The sequence below is a fragment of the Macrobrachium nipponense genome, chromosome 35 (genome assembly GCF_015104395.2).
Source record: "Macrobrachium nipponense isolate FS-2020 chromosome 35, ASM1510439v2, whole genome shotgun sequence".
Lineage (NCBI taxonomy): Eukaryota > Metazoa > Arthropoda > Malacostraca > Decapoda > Palaemonidae > Macrobrachium > Macrobrachium nipponense.
In genome coordinates, this window is record NC_061096.1 from 26,510,877 (window position 1) to 26,527,516 (window position 16,640).

At 38.0% G+C, this 16,640-nt stretch overlaps 1 protein-coding gene across 1 annotated transcript in view; it reads left to right on the forward strand.

The window, feature by feature from the left end:
- The first annotated feature begins 4,309 nt into the window (after positions 1 to 4,309).
- LOC135208502 (potassium channel subfamily K member 10-like) overlaps positions 4,310 to 16,640 on the forward strand; it is an 84,154-nt gene continuing 71,823 nt past the window's right edge. The window contains exon 1 of the mRNA XM_064240752.1: positions 4,310 to 4,463. The gene's annotated coding sequence lies outside the window, so the exon portion shown is untranslated. The remainder of the gene's footprint in view (positions 4,464 to 16,640) is intronic.

A 16,640-nucleotide genomic window follows, 5' to 3' on the forward strand; every position in this document is an offset into this window, starting at 1 on the left:
AGATCTGTAGACCCTTGCTTTTCTACTAAAAGTGAGTCTTCTTTGTTTAGTTGGAGAAAGGAGAGAAAGGACTGAAAACTTTCTCTTAGATCTGTATACCCTGTAGACCCTTTCCGTTTCTCTTTAAGTGAGGTCGGTCGTTAGTGAGAGAGAGACAAATGACATGAACTTTCTCTTAGATCTGTAGTTACCTTGCTTTTCTCCTTAAGCTCTCTAAGGTGAGGTCTTCGTTAGTTGGAGAAAGGGGAGAGAAAGGACATGAAACTTTCTCTAAGATCTGTAGACCTTGCTTTCCTCTAAGGTGTAGGGTCTTTCGTTAGTTGAGACAAGGAGAGAAAGGACATGAAACTTTCTCTAAGATCTGTAGACCTTGCTTTGGTTCTTTCTTAGGTGATGTCTTCGTTAGTTGGAGAAAGGAGAGAAAGGCATGAAACTTTCTCTAAGATCTGTAGAACCTTGCTTTCTCTAAGGTGAGTCTTCGTTAGTTTGGAGAAAGGAGAGAAAGGATGAAACTTTCTCTTAGATCGGTAGACCCCTTTGCTTTCTTTAGGTGAGGTCTTCGTTAGTTGGAGAAAGGAGTAGGAAGGAACCTGAAACTTTCTCTCCAAGACCTGTAGACCTCTTTCAATAAGGTGAGGTCTTCGTTAGTTGGTGAAAAGGAGAGAAAGGACATGAAACTTTAATTTCTCTTCTTTAAGGATCTGTAGAAACCTTTGCTTTCTCTAAGGTGAGATGTTTCTTTTTCGTTTAGTTGGAGAGAGAAAGAAAGGACATGAAACTTTCTCTTAGAGGAAAAAGAATCTGTACATTTGCTTTCTCTAAGGATGAATGGTCTTCGTTAGTTGAGAGAGGAGAGGAAAGGGACAGAAACTTTCTCTCAAGATCTGTATAACTGCTTTCTTTAAGTGAGTCTTTCGTAGTAGGATTGAAAGGAGAGAAAGGACATGAAACTTTGCTCCTTCAAGATCTGTTAAGACTTGCTTATCTTTAACGGTGCAGGTACAAAGAGAGAAAGGGAGAGTGAAACTTCTCTCAAGATGTAGACTTGCTTTCTCTAAGGTGAGGTCTTCGTTAGTTGGAGAAAGGAGAGAAAGGACATTAAACTTTCTCTCAAGATCTATAGACCTTGCTTTCTTTAAGGTGAGGTCTTCGTTGTGCCGCGGGGGAGACGTGTATGCAGTTCGTTTTTGTCTTCTGGATTCAAATGGCGTTGAAGGCAGTGGGTGGAGACACAATCAGTCTTTTAAAAAAGCAACACGTGGTTCCCCCCTCTAAGAAGAACCATGACGTAATTAGAAAAAATAAGAATAAAAAACAATAGAAAAAAACAGTTCAAAACCAACGACTGATTTTTCAGAAAATACGAAAACAAAACGAAAAAAAGACGAATTCAAAATTGAGGTTTGAACTCTCAAGAAACTTGTCTGTAACAAAGCTTCAAAATACCATAATGCGTTCGTTCGAAACCAAAGCTCGCATGAAAAAAAAAATATTCATTTAAAAACAAAGTTTAAGCCAATTGCTGGCAACCAAGATCTCAAGTTGTTAACAATTTTGCCTGAAACATGAAACCGATGGATAAGTTCCCAAAGAACTCGTCTGAAACTAAGGCTAAAATATCTCGAAGGTCTATTTGAAACAGGTAAATTGTAAAGAGAAATTTCGCCAGAAACATGAAACAAAAGAATAAGTTCCTAAAGAAGTCGTCTGAAACCAAGGCTAAAATATCTCGAGGATCTACTTGAAACAGGTAAATTATTTAGAGAAATTTTGCCTGACACCTGAAACCAAAGGATGGATAAATTCCTTAGAGAACTCGTCAGAAACAAAGGCTAAAATATCTCGAAGATCTATTTGATACAGGTAAGTTATTTAGAGAAATTTTGCCTGACACCTGAAACCAAAGGATGGATAAATTCCTTAGAGAAATCGTCTGAAACCAAGGCTAAAATATTTCGAAGATCTGTTTGAAACAGGTAAATTATATAGGGCAACATTTCGCATCAACACGAGCGTCTGAATATTAAAAAATACACATTTGAAACCACGGCTTGAAATCCGAAGCAATGCGTTCAACTAATAGCTTGTATTCAATCCATCAACTCGTCTAAACCCAATGTCCTTTAAAAAAAAAACATAAATAAATAAATCTAGATTTTTGTCATCTAGTCCATCACCGAAAAATAAGTCATAAAACAGTGAAGACGAAACGATCTCTTTTGCAACTGCGACCGGCATCGAATGCTTTGTATCGGGCCCCATCCCACCCCCTTCCCCCAAAACTCAGGAAGCTCAAACGCTCTTGCAATTATAACCTTGGAATTCGTTGCAATCACCATCGGACCTAATAAAGCTTTAGATACATCTTGCAACATTCGAGAGATATCCAAGGTTATTTCCTGCAGCGTGACTCGTGGTCATTTTGTTTGTTATCCTGGAATATACAGGCATGACGTTGGTATATAGTATATATCCATATATATATATATATATATATATATATATATATATATATATATATATATATATATAATATATTTAATGCCTGGTACAAAAGTTCTGTTACAACAGAATTCCATCTAATGAATGGAGCCCATAAAAACGCCAGAATATAGAGAGAAAATACTACAGGTAGATGAATGAGAAAAGTTACAGAAAAGGTGGTATTTATACCAAGAGGTCCATCCACAGTCAAGTCAATTTAGGTCACATCCACTGATAATCCTTCTTCAATCCTCTTAAGCGCTGGTTGAAGGAAAACTTTATCAATGACATCTGAATCCCATGCGCCGTTTGAGAAGTTCATTACCTGTCTCTGTTTAATCAAGGCCGATTCTATCATCTGACTCTTGTACCGACAGTTGCTGCTATAGATTATGCTTGATAAATTCCAGTTTATTCTGTGTTATGTTCATTTATATGGTTGAAAATAACTGAGTTCTGTTGTCCATATCTAGCTGACCATTTATGTTGTATGAATCACTGGGGAAGTGATTTTCCTATAAAACTGATGTAAGATTGGTCACAGTCCAGACATATATATATATATATATATATATATATATATATATATATATATATAATATATATATATATACACACACACATAAAGAGAAGGAGAGAGTTGATGATAAAGTACATAAACAGGAACACACGGAAGTATGGTAGGAACTGCTTAGATAAAAGCTGGAAAATTTAATAATAAAAAATAAAGAAAACAACGATAAAAAAGCATTTAAACCCATATTTCAGATCACTCTCAGAACCGTACGCCATATGCATCACTTTTCAGGTCCGAATCAGTCAAGTCCTGAAATTCTACGAAATCAATGCGAGGACGGGTGACTTGCCGGGTGCGGTAAGGCTATAGTATATGCGAGAGCTGGTGTGGGGGGTGGGGGTGGGGGGGGGGGGGGGGGAATAGACTCTCCTCGCCTTGAGTACATCGGAACAGCAGCATTTTCACTTTGTAGGGCTGTCTCCTATTCACAAGGTCACACAACAAGACAATGAGGTCTTGAAAGATCCAGATATTCCAGGGAAAAGCCTCTCTACCACCTCTACCCCCCCCCCCCCCCTCCTCTCTCTCTTCTCTCTTCTCCCGGGTCTCGGGACTCTCTCTCTCTCTCTCTCTCTCTCTCCGCGGCCTACGAGTGAGTCGAGCTCTTCTTCTTCCTTATTCGGAAGATTGTATATGTTTCGTGGAAATGTACGCCCAAGTGCTATTTCACGCACGCACGCACACATATGTATACATATATCTATTCTTTATACGCATAGTTATTCATTTACTTACTCAGATATTAACTTAATATTACAACTAACGCTTCGGACGCTTTGAAAAACATCCAGGTAATGGTTCCTAAATAGTACTGTTTCACGTAATCGACAATTAAAAGATTTGCAGCGTTTCTTTGGCGAAAGATACTACAGTCTTCGGTGTTCTTACTGTTCCTACACTTATATTATAGATAATATATACATATATATATATATATATATATATATATATATATATATATATATATATATATATATACACATATATATTAGAAATCAAAACAGCGCTTTCTCTTGACAGGGGAAACGGTCGTTTCCAAAACAGCTTCAACTATATGGCCGCCACACGACTCCCAAATGAATCAACGCTATATCTTGACCAAGAGCGACTGGACCCTGATTGGCCCACATGACCGCCGGGATTGCACCCGAGCACCAATGGGGCACCACGCCGAAAAATATATAATAATATCCGCCCAGGTAATGTCAGGTAAAACGGCAGCAAAAGGCCGGACTGGATTGGCGCTGCAGTTGCCAGTTCGTCCATTGCAGAGCGTTCGTCTTTTTTTTGTTTTGTTTTTGGGAGACGCGGCGGGGGTTATGCACTCTTCAGTCTAGTAGGTGTTGTGGTGACGAACAGGTCTCTCTGTTGCAAATTGACATTCGGAGCATCCTTGGCTGAGGTGAGTGGAGTGGCGTTGTTGCATAATCTTTCCGGCGCGGGGGAGATTAGACAAATGTAAACAAATACAATTAGAACTGTTTACGACTTTTCAACGTTTTCCTGAATTTTTCTGAGAAGGACATAAGTTCTCCGTGGTGTGGACATCGTCAATTATTATTACTTTTATCATTACTGTCCAGTTTCAAGCGTTTTCCTGACTTTTTTTTTTCTGTGAGGAAGAAATAAGTTCTCCGTCATATGGACATCTTGATAAAATTATCATCTTTAATCTTTACTGTCCATTTTCCAGCGTTTTCCGTACTTTCTTTTTTCTGTAAGAAGGAAATAAGTTCTCCGTGGTGTGGACATCTTCATAAAATTATTATTTTTGATCATTACTGTCCACTTTCCAGCGTTTTCCTTACTTTTTCTTCGTGTGAGCGAGTAATAAGTTCTCCGTGATATGAACACCTTTAATAAAATAATTATTTTTAACATTACTGTCCACTTTTCAGCGTTTTCTCGACATTTTTTTTTCTGTAAGAAGGAAATGAGTTCTCCGTGATATGGACACCTTAGTGAAATTATTATTATTATTATTATTATTATTATTATTATTATTATTATTATTATTATTATTATTATTATTATTATTATTATTATTATTATTATTATTTGTGTACTTAGGAAGCAGACTTTCTCTCAAACATAGGCGCTCTACTAGCCTGTTTAAGTAGCACCGAAAAAAAAAACATAAAATAAAACAAGAATGATTACTACCACCACTCAAAGAACTTGAACCCAAATGAGGCCAACTTGAAACCAAGAATGAATGAGTAATTATTATTATTATTTTCAGGAGCCATTTCTAACAAATTCAATAAACGACCGAAAATGTAAAAGAAAAAAAAATGCCTAAAATATCCTTATGAATATCGAGAGCAATTATGATTATTTACGATTATTTACGAATTCATTCACATTCAGAAATGCTATCTTGGTGCTTATTCGTCAAAATGAGAGAGAGAGAGAGAGAGAGAGAGAGAGAGAGAGAGAGAGAGAGAGAGAGAGAGAGAGAGAGAGAGAATATTAAGGGTGTTGGTCTCGTATACTACCACCTATTTAATGACAAACACACACAAGGTTCAATGTTTTGTGGTTATTATCGAAGGGTAAAAGCAATCCTTTAGTTACCTTTCACTTCATTTTTCTGATAGTTAATTTTTTTTTCATTTTCATCGTCCATTAAAATAATAACAATTCATCCGATATAAATGAAATGTAATCAAGTTCTCAACGAATAACTCAAAGCTTAAATACGAATAATTATATATATTGATAAGTAAAACATGCGCCGAAGTTTCTTTGTCTGTATGCGCCGCGGCCGGCCCATGAGGCTTTCAGCCACGGCCCGGTGGTGGCCTTTCCTGTATCGCTGCCAGACTCACGTTCATGGCTAATTTTAACCTTAAAATAAAATAAAAACCGCTGAGGCTAGAGGGCTGCAATGTGGTATGTTTGGTGAATGGTGGGAGGATGGTCAACGTACCAATTTGCAGCCCTCTAGCCTCGGTCTCCTGTAGCGTTGCCAGACTCATGATCATGGCTAACTTTAACCTTAAATAAAATAAAAACTGCTGAGGCTAGAGGGCTGCAATTTGGTATGTTTGGCGAATGGAAGGTGGATGATCAGCGTACCAATTTACAGCCCTCTAGCCTCAGTGGTTTCTAAAATCTGAGGGGGGTGGGGGGGCGGACAGACAAAGTGCGGACGGACAGACGTAGCCATTTCAATAGTTTTCTTTCACGGAAGACTAGTAAACTGCCTCATTCGCTTCTCCGAACCACAACCACGAAGGTCCCCATTTCAGGGCGATAACTCGAGAAAGCAGAGTGACCCTGATCTTTGGAGTTTGTCAAACACAAGCGTACATACATACAAGACCCTGTGACTATTTCCAGGAAGACTTTTGCCGGGATTCCTGTTACATAAAACTATCCAATAGGGAATCTCAATGGATAACCTCACTGGAGGAATGAAATAAGTAGAGACTTGAAATCTCATCTTGAAAGGTAACTGGAAGATACGAGGGTGGGAGCAAAAAATGGACAAAGATAAATTATTGATAAATAATTCACTGGAGGAATGAAATAAGCAGAATTAAAAATCATCTTAAAAGGTAACTGGAAGATACTAGGATGGGAGCAAAAAAATAAACACAGATAATTTACTGATAAATAATAAGACAACGGTAAAAAAATCCTATTAAAAATATTAATTGCATAAAAATCTAATTAGTATTTACTAGGTATATAACAAAATACTGATAAATAATCAGACAACGGTCCAAAAAAAAAAAATCCTGTTACAAAAATTAAATGTATGAAAATCCAACTCGTATCTACGGGCTAAATAATTTACAAATATGAGAGAAACTTTTGAATAAATGCCAAAAGTTCGATAGTTTGACTGACAAAATGGGTGTAATGTAGGAATAAAAAAAAATATGACGACAAACATCTTAGAAAACGATATTAGCAGCCATAGACCGAAAGTAATACATTGCACTAATACAAGCCACATACTTTAAGGTAAAGTTGGTGAGAGCATAAATCCGGATCTGAAACAGAAACTAGAAAAGAACGTAGACGCAACAAAAGAGAATTGTTGAACGACTGAACACCATGACAATTTATAGCTTTCATAACAAGTTCTAGACACGTCTGGTCGCGCGAGTGACGTTTCCTCGTTGGTGCGACAATAAATGACAAACAATTTACAATTTATTCATACCTTGGGCATACAGATTACGCTAACATTACATACAATATATAACTGAAAGGAAGCTAGGTGTGCGACACGCATACAAATAACACAGTATAACAAGCATACAAATGTGCACCGTCGTTTCCACTTGCGTTCAAATCTATAATCATATTCATAAAAAAACTGATTTGCTGTTTATCTTTAAAATCTTATGAGGCTCGGTTTGAAATGGTCGAAATTAAAAACCAACGCTCACCATTGCAATCATAGAGACGTAATGGCATTTTCATCTTCCAATATAATAATAAGCATCATATAAGTAAGAAATTTCTAGGTCACGTGATATATATACGGGATAAACTCCCATGCAGAGAACCTTCAAATTGTCATCATTTTTACACAACGTACACACAGAGGGAAGCCTATCAGCAGCTAATCTACTGCCCAATGACTGTTTCGCCCTTATCATTGGTAACAATGCACACAGTATATCAAATGTGTCAACATACATGACAGTCTGCTGGACAAATATATTTTACAACTTCGCAATATAACGACATGACGCATGCTATATCAGTGGGAGTATATATTAAGACTTCGCTGGATATACCTGCAACGTATTCAATTTTCCTTTATCGCTTATTCGGGAAGTAAGCCTACAAACTACTTTGTTGTTGTTCTTGTTCTTGTTGGGTGGGTTTGTATTGTTTGTATGGTGTTTTTACGTTGCATGGAACCAGAGGTTATTGAGCAACGGGATCAACGGCTTGACGCGACTTCCGAACCACGTCGAGAGTGAATTTCTATCACCAGAAATACACATCTCTCACCCCTCAGCGGAATGCTCGAGAATCGAACTCGCGGCCACCGAGGTGGCAGGCCAAGACCATACCGATCACGCTTGTGGGAGGTGGGGGGTGGGGAGAGGAGGACAGCCTACAAAGGTCTGAAATTGGTGTTTCACGTTGAGTTAAAAGACGCAGGAGTTTTAGGAGAGGATATTTCATGATATTCACTTTCTGTGTTCTCTCTGATTTTGCGGCTATAATTTTTTTCTGTATGTTGGAACGTAACCTCTGTAACTTCATATTTATATATAACCGTTATTTCCGACGGTACGTGTTCAACATTCCTTAAATAATTCGCATAGAAACAATGGAGCAATACGTTTGACAAGGCCAGCATTTCTCTCAAGGCAACTATATAAGATCTAATGATTTCTTGGAGAGAAAAAAAATGATAAAAAAAGTTCGAAAATCATTCTGGTTAGTACCACTCGGCTCAACTGTAAAAATCGTAATAGTCTGTTATTGAGGAAACCAAATAATACTACCGTTAAATCGAAGTACGTCTGTTTTATAAAATCAATCAAGAAAATAAAATCGTTCAACAGTAATTTTGCCTTATTTCTTACAAAGACGCTTAAACCGAGAACTGTCAGTATAAAAATCTCTCGGAAAATTTGAGTTACGAACTACAAGTATCTTAATCGTAAATACTGCTGCTAAATCAAACAGCAGACAATAAATGATTTAAATCCCTTTAGTATGACTTAGTGGGGCACAGATTAAATCAAGCATGATTTAGTGGGACACTGGATCAAATAATTTTAGCATGATTTAGTAGGACAAGATCAAATCATTTTAGCATGATTTAGTAGGACAAGATCAAATCATTTTAACATGATTTAGTGGGACACAAGATCAAATCATTTTAGCATAATTTAGTGGGACAAGATCAAATCCTTTTAGCATGATTTAATGGGACACAAGATCAAATCATTTTAGCATGATTTAGTAGGATAAGATCAAATCATTTTAGCATGATTTAATGGGACACAAGATTAAATCAAGCATGATTTAGTGGGACACTGGATCAAATCATTTCAACATGATTTAGTGGGACACAAGATTAAATCATTTAAGCATGATTTAGTAGGACACAAGATCAAATCATTTTAGCCTGATTTAGTGGGACAAGATCAAATTATTTCAACATGATTTAATGGGACACAAGGTTAAATAATTTTAGCATGATTTAGTGGTACACAAGATCAAATAATTTCAACATCTCGGAGAACTTCATATATATAGTTCTGGTCAAATTCTGGACACGAATCTCGAACATTTCAGTTATCATGAATTCGTCCTTGGAATACAGCAGAATACATGTTATTTTTTTTAAAGGAAATGATACTTTGGAACTTTGTGAGAGAGAGAGAGAGAGAGAGAGAGAGAGAGAGAGAGAGAGAGAGAGAGAGAGACGTGGAAAAATGTCATGAATGAAAACAATTCACTCCTACGTAAAGAAAAGAAAAGGAGAGCAAGGATGAAAGTAGGAGAAAGGAAAAGTAGAAAGGGGGGCAGGTCCCAGATTTTTAGAAAGGGGAAGAGAGAGAGAGAGAGAGAGAGAGAGAGAGAGAGAGAGAGAGAGAGAGAGAGAGAGAGAGAGAGTTTCACAAGAATCCTAAGCTCACAAGTAGCACGAATCTAAAATAACATGAGAAACTAACAACATAAAATGAAAGTGTTGACATAATCGAGTTCCTTTAAGTTATGCACTAAGTTAAAAGCCACTTGTTCAGGAGACAAGCTTCGCTCTTTAAAATGGCCAGACCACTTTTCACAATCGACGCCCCACTTTTCATAATGTGCAGTTCACTGTCCAACTGGCGGATGTCACTTTTCATGACCGCGTACCCACTTCTGTAGATGGACAACCCGCTCCTCATGAGAGAGATGCCCATCCTCGTCATGCACCGCTCGATGTTCATGACGCAAAGTCCGCTTTTCATGATAGAGATCCCGCTTTTCATCTGAGAAAGCCCGTTCTTCAGCCGCTGCAAACTGGTCTTCGCGGCTTCCAATTCGCTGCTCATGATGGAGAGGCCGCTCTCGACGATGGGCAGACCGCTCTTCAGAATGAAAAGCTCGGCTGTCACTCCTCCATGCTCCGCCTCCTCCTCCTCCTCCTCCATGCGGAGCAGTTCTTCGACCTGCGCGAAGAAATCCGTCTTGACGAAGGGCACCTCGACGTCCCTGCATTCGACGACGCCCTTCATGAAGCAGACGCTGTTCTTCATGACGAACAGCTCGCACTTCGCCAGGGACAGTTCGCTGCTGATGGCCGACAGGTCCCTGGCCGCGAACGATAGATAATCGTCCTCCAATAAATCCCTTTTATCCTTCATGGCGGCCAGATCCGTCCGCATCGCGACGACGTCCCTCTTAACGTTCGACAGAGCGTTCTTCAAGGACAGCAGTTCCCTCCGCATCGAGATCTGTTGGTTCCTGAGGGAGGAGACCTCGCTTCCCAGGAGGCAGAGCTCACATCTCATCGCTTCTCTCTCACCGAGTGTCCGTTCTCATTCATTTACCTATTCCTATTCCTGTTTCATAATCGTATTCTTATTTCTATTCGTACATCGTTTCTCTCTCACCGAGTGTCTGTTCTCATTCATTTACATATTCCTATTCCTGTTTCATAATCGTATTCTTATTTCTATTCGTACATCGTTTCTCTCTCACAGAGTGTCTGTTCTCATTCATTTACCTATTCCTATTCCTGTTTCATAATCGTATTCTTATTTCTATTCGTACATCGTTTCTCTTTCAGAGTGTCTGTTCTCATTCATTTACATATTCCTATTCCTGTTTCATAATCGTAGTCTTATTTCTATTCGTACATCGTTTCTCTCTCACCGAGTGTCTGTTCTCATTCATTTACATATTCCTATTCCTGTTTCATAATCGGATTCTATTTCTATTCGTACATCGTTTCTCTTTCACAGAGTGTCTGTTCTCATTCATTTACATATTCCTATTCCTGTTTCATAATCGTATTCTTATTTCATACATCGTTTCTCTGTCACTCTGAAACACACCAATACTTCTTCTATGGTCAAGGTTTTTCGTTCTGTCACTTCAACGCAATAGCAATTTCCTACCACACAACTGAACTGAAAAAAAAAACATCATCATTACTAACGACAACAGCATCGTCTTCCTTCTGCAACTTGGTGCATCTTTTGGATTGATCTAGTTCCTCGCTGGACGAGTGGTTTTCGCGCTCGGCTGCCAATCCGGTGGTCCGAAGTTCAAATCCCAGCTCGGCCAACGCGGAATCAGAGGAATTTATTTCCGGTGATAGAAATTCATTTCTCGATATAGTGTGGTTCGGCTCCCACAATAAGCTGTAGGTCCCGTTGCTAGGTGACCAATTGGTTCCTAGCCACGTCAAAATATCTAATCCTTCGGGCCAGCCCTAGAGAGCTGTTCATCAGCTCAGTGGTCTGGTTAAACTAAGATATACTGAACTTTTGCAATGATCTTCATGGTTCTACGGGGCGGAAGTTTGAAAAACCTGCTCCCCCAATATCTTCTTGGAGAACGACACTAGTGATGTCCAGTGATGTCGAGACCAGAGATCTTGGTCGAGGCGATACCATAAAGCGACCTTGTGGTTTTATTTCTTGAAACAATACCAGAATCAGAGAGACAGACAGAAAGAGAGAGTGAAGGGGGGGGAATCAAGTCTCTGACAGTGAAGTCAGCGCTAACTCATAACTATTACTATTGGCTAGGTGATTATATAAGCACAGACACTCACAGATAATATATATATATATATATATATATATATATATATATATATATATATATGTGTGTGTGTGTGTGTGTGTATGCATGTATATGTATATGTATATATATATACACACACACACACACACACACACACATATATATATTATAATATATTATATATATATATGATATATATATATATAATATATATATATATATTACTTGACATGATTGTTTATATATTATATGTGAGTCTTATCACATTACCGTGATTCATATATAGTATACGCATTAAGCTACTAATGTCCTTTTCAAGTCTGATTCGCTCTACCTCGGAATTAATTTAGTTACATGTACGTTAACCGAAGGGAAATTTTTTCAGCTGATAATAAATTCGTCGGCACGTGGGCGTGAACCACGGAACCAAGAATTCAGGACTTACAGTGAAGCTCTTTTACCCACAAGGCTACCGCCATTAAACCGTTTCCTCAATCAAAAAACCGTTCACTGCTATATATATAATTCAACCAAACGCTCCCACAATATTAGCATGTTGATACGCCTACACAGAAGGCTCATCAGCAGCACATCGAACCCTGACGCACACAAAATCTTCTAGACACTGACACTTCTTGAATACTGCTGCCCTTCGTTTCCAGCAGCTGTTTCGCCCATCTATGGAGGGCTTTGCACACTTTCAATTCGCAAAATTAGACACACGATGTTCATTGTCATATCATATTCCATTTTCAACAAATTACCAAAATGTATATATCGAAACATAGCGCATATGAAATGAATATATGGTAAAACTTTTCGTTTTTGTAAATATCTCTCTTTAATACGTGCGTCATCTATATATATATATATATATATATATATATATATATATATATATATATATATATATATATACTTATATATATTATCCACTGTCTTCACCTACACTCGTGTTAGAGCACTGCACCGAAAATCATGATCAAATACAATAGAAAAAAAATTGACACGAAATCCAAGTATCTTGACTCCACATTATCAGCGTCAGATATGAAAAAAAATCTATTCCTCACACAAAAGACGAACAGGAGACACGATGCTGTGTGAAAAAAAAGTAAAAATAAACTCTCCAGCGAGAGAGAGAGGAAAGAAAAACACAGCAACCTAAAAACACTGAGCACAATGCAATGTTTATCACAAGACGACCGTCGGCCTCTTGTCCCCGATATGATCCGTGACAAAGCAAGCCATGAGCGCATCTGCGAGATATTTTTCAAAAGTTAATCCTCTGCATTTTTTTTTCTTCTTCTTTTCTCTTTTGCTCTCTTCCCCCAAGAGTACGGGTCTCCTTCCTTTTACAGTCACTTATGTTACGTCAAGGTTTACGGTTTAATCTCTTTACGCAAAAAAAAAAGAAAAAAAAAAGAAACACTCAACCTCAAATTCGTTCCTTTACATTGTATCAAAACAAATCACAACGTCAATCTATCGTTTTGTCTAGAATACCTGTTCGCGTCTCTTTTCGTACGATTTCGTCAAGAGTAAAGGTTTTGACCTACGGTTGATTTTTATTTATTTATCTATTTTTTTTATAGTGATGGGTAATTATTTGCGGCTGTATTAAACTTTGTTCAGCTGGATTAATGTAAATGACCAAAAAGACTCATGAATAGATTAGTATATATATATTATATATATATATATATATATATATATATATATTAATATATATATATATATATATATATATATATATTATATAAACGTTTCGCACATTAAATTCTCTGTGCATCATCAGTCTGAAAGAACATAAAGACACATTTATAAGTAAAATACAATAAAAGTGCAAAAAACAGGAATTCACATATACTAAAAATAGTCTTAAAATTATATAAATGAACAAAGTAAAAAACAGGTTAAAAGAGACTGCTTAAGACACCAACCGTTCATTGTGAGGAGTGAAGATGGAATGAACTAAGACACGTTAAAATAAATATATATTTAAGGCTTCACTGTGCATCCTGAATTTGTTGGGTTCGATGGTTCGCGCCCGTGAGCCGACAAATTTCTTATCGACTAAAAAATTCCCCTTCGGTTAACATATATGAAAATATATTAATTCCGAGGTAGAGCGAATTAAATATTAAAGGACATTTGTAGCTCGATGTATATATATATATATGTGGTGTGTGTGTGTGTGTATATATATATAATCCATCTCAAACAGGAATACAGAATTCAATTCGAGGTACTTCATTTGAAGTAAGGATAACAGTTACTCCTTCTAATTGATAAAAAAAAATATCATCTCACACCTTGCACAGAGTTCTAGGAAGTCTTTGAAGACTTCAAAAATGATTTGCTATTGACACTTAACATAGAAAAATTCTCAACAATCACTCGGTTCGCAGAAAAATTATATATATAAAAAATGTGGATAACTGAAAAAAAAAATTAAATCTTCAACCGCAGGTCGTTACGGTAATTCACTTCTTCCTGTAAAAAAAATATAAAAAAAGTCCTTATGAACTATTAAAACTGGATCGTAGGCGTTAAACTGTTCATCAAGGTCTTCAACCTTTACCCATATTCGAAAGAGAGAGAGAGAGAGAGAGAGAGAGAGAGAGAGAGAGAGAGTGACGAGGTGGAAATTTTTTTATCGAATCTCTCACGAGACTACACAGTACTAGGTCAAAACGGTCAGGCGACAGAATCATGAACAAGGAGGTTCCTCAAACTTAGTCTGCTGCCCACCGGACCCTGTGGCGCGATCATGCCCCTCCAGCGAGACCCGAGATCGACCCCACGGAGAAAAAAAAATACTTGGGCCCGTTTCCTTAAAGATCCATTGTACCTGTGCTGAAATAAGCGGTGTAAATGGCGCCTAGTTCATTAAATATTATGTCAAGTGAGTCTGTGTCATAATGTTCACTTCACCCTTTATTCCTTGGGTCTGGTTTTCAAGCGACAAACAATCAATAATTGAACAATGCTTTTGTTCAATAGTTACAGTCAGTATTTCCCTCAACGCACCTTCAAACAGATTTGTATGCACATTATCACAAGTGCAGATACAGATAACTTCACGGACATAGTAACTCTGCTTTATAACGCAGCGATTGAGGAGCGCGTGCGTGGCTGCCCTCATCAGCTGATCTCTTGAGTGACAGACGGCCATCCTGAAATATATTGGTTAAAGGGTTCGCAAGATTCCCAAATGCCGTGTAATATATCTTTCGCGTGTATCCCATTAAAAGTACCTACAGTATCTTGCACCATTACACAGGACAGTACCTACAGTACCTAGCACCACTGCTAAGAACAGTACCTACAGTACCTAGCACCATTGCACAGAACAGTACCTATAGAGCCTAGCACCATTGCACAGAACAGTACCAACAGTACCTAGAACCACTGCACAGAACACAGTACCTACAGTACTTAGTACCATTGCACAGAACAAACAAACAGTCACAAAGGACCTTGGACTCGCATACCGCTTCCTCAGCAGAGAAGACTCAAACAAGTTGGGGGATAAATGCAAAGCCAGCACATGCGAAGCTAGCAAATGCAAACGGCAGAACGTACTGCCAACATCAACTTGAGTAAGCAAACCTAAAGCATAACAGTCGGTATATATTCGAAGTTCGGACGGGGACACTGTCTTGATTTCGCTACTGTCCCACCTGGCGTCATTTTGCTTTTTACTTTTATAGCGAATCTAGATCCTAGGTTACGCACTACGTAGAATCTCTTCGGTTATGAATTTCGAAATTTGGGTTTTACGTTGGGTTTCTAACTAATGTATGTTGCTATTTTTGAGTCTCTTCGATTATAAACTTCGAAATTTTGGGTTTCTAACTAATGTATGTGGCTATTTTTTTTTTTTTGGCAGGTGGTTATTATCTCCTTGGGGCAAGTCCTGATTGCCGCGTAAATCATAATAATAATAATAATAATAATAATAATAATAATAATAATAATAATAATAATAATAATAATAATAATATCTGGGAAACCTAACAGTGTGGCGTCCGAAATAAAAACAAACTATTACATAAAACCAAAAGACTGATTCAAAGTTTCTTCCTGAAAGCACACAAATCAATAAAGAAAAAAGCAACGTAGTAGAACATCAAGACACTTACACGATCAGCTTCCTTTTGATCTTTTTTAATTTTTTCTCTTTTTTTTAAGCCTAGGCGGGACTCTCCGCCGCATACTTTTATGATGCTGCCTCTCAAGCCTCACTGTGGCCCTTTTCAGTTCACACCAGCCTCAGAATCTAGTGAACTGAAATGAATGTAGAATTTAGGCCAAAAGCCAAGCAATGGGACCTATAAGGTCATTCAGCGCTGAAACGGATATTGACAGTAGAAGGTTTGAAAGGTGTAACAGGAGGCAAACCTCAAAGCAGTTACACTCTGAATTAATTGTTAGGGGAGGGTGGAACGTAAGATGGAAGAAAGAGACTATGAACGAAGGTACAGTAAAAAGAAAGAAAGGGGGTTGCAGCAGCTAGGGGCTTAAGGAAGGTACGCTGCAAAGAACCTCAAGTAATGCTTACAGTGCACCAGCACTTCGCTGAGGAGAGACAACAGTTATAGTGGCGTTGTTGGGTTAGCTATGGGAGACAAGTGGTGTCGGTTAGTTCAGGGGAACGGATGTGTTAATAGGTTTGCTGAAAGAGAGAGAGAGAGAGAGAGAGAGAGAGAGAGAGAGAGAGAGAGAGAGAGAGAGAGAGAGAGAGAGAGAGAGTCCAATCGTCAGGAAGTACGCAACTTCTTTTTACCCCCGATAACAAAAGAGGGCCGAGCAAATATACGTGATTTGTCCGTTGCACACTTTG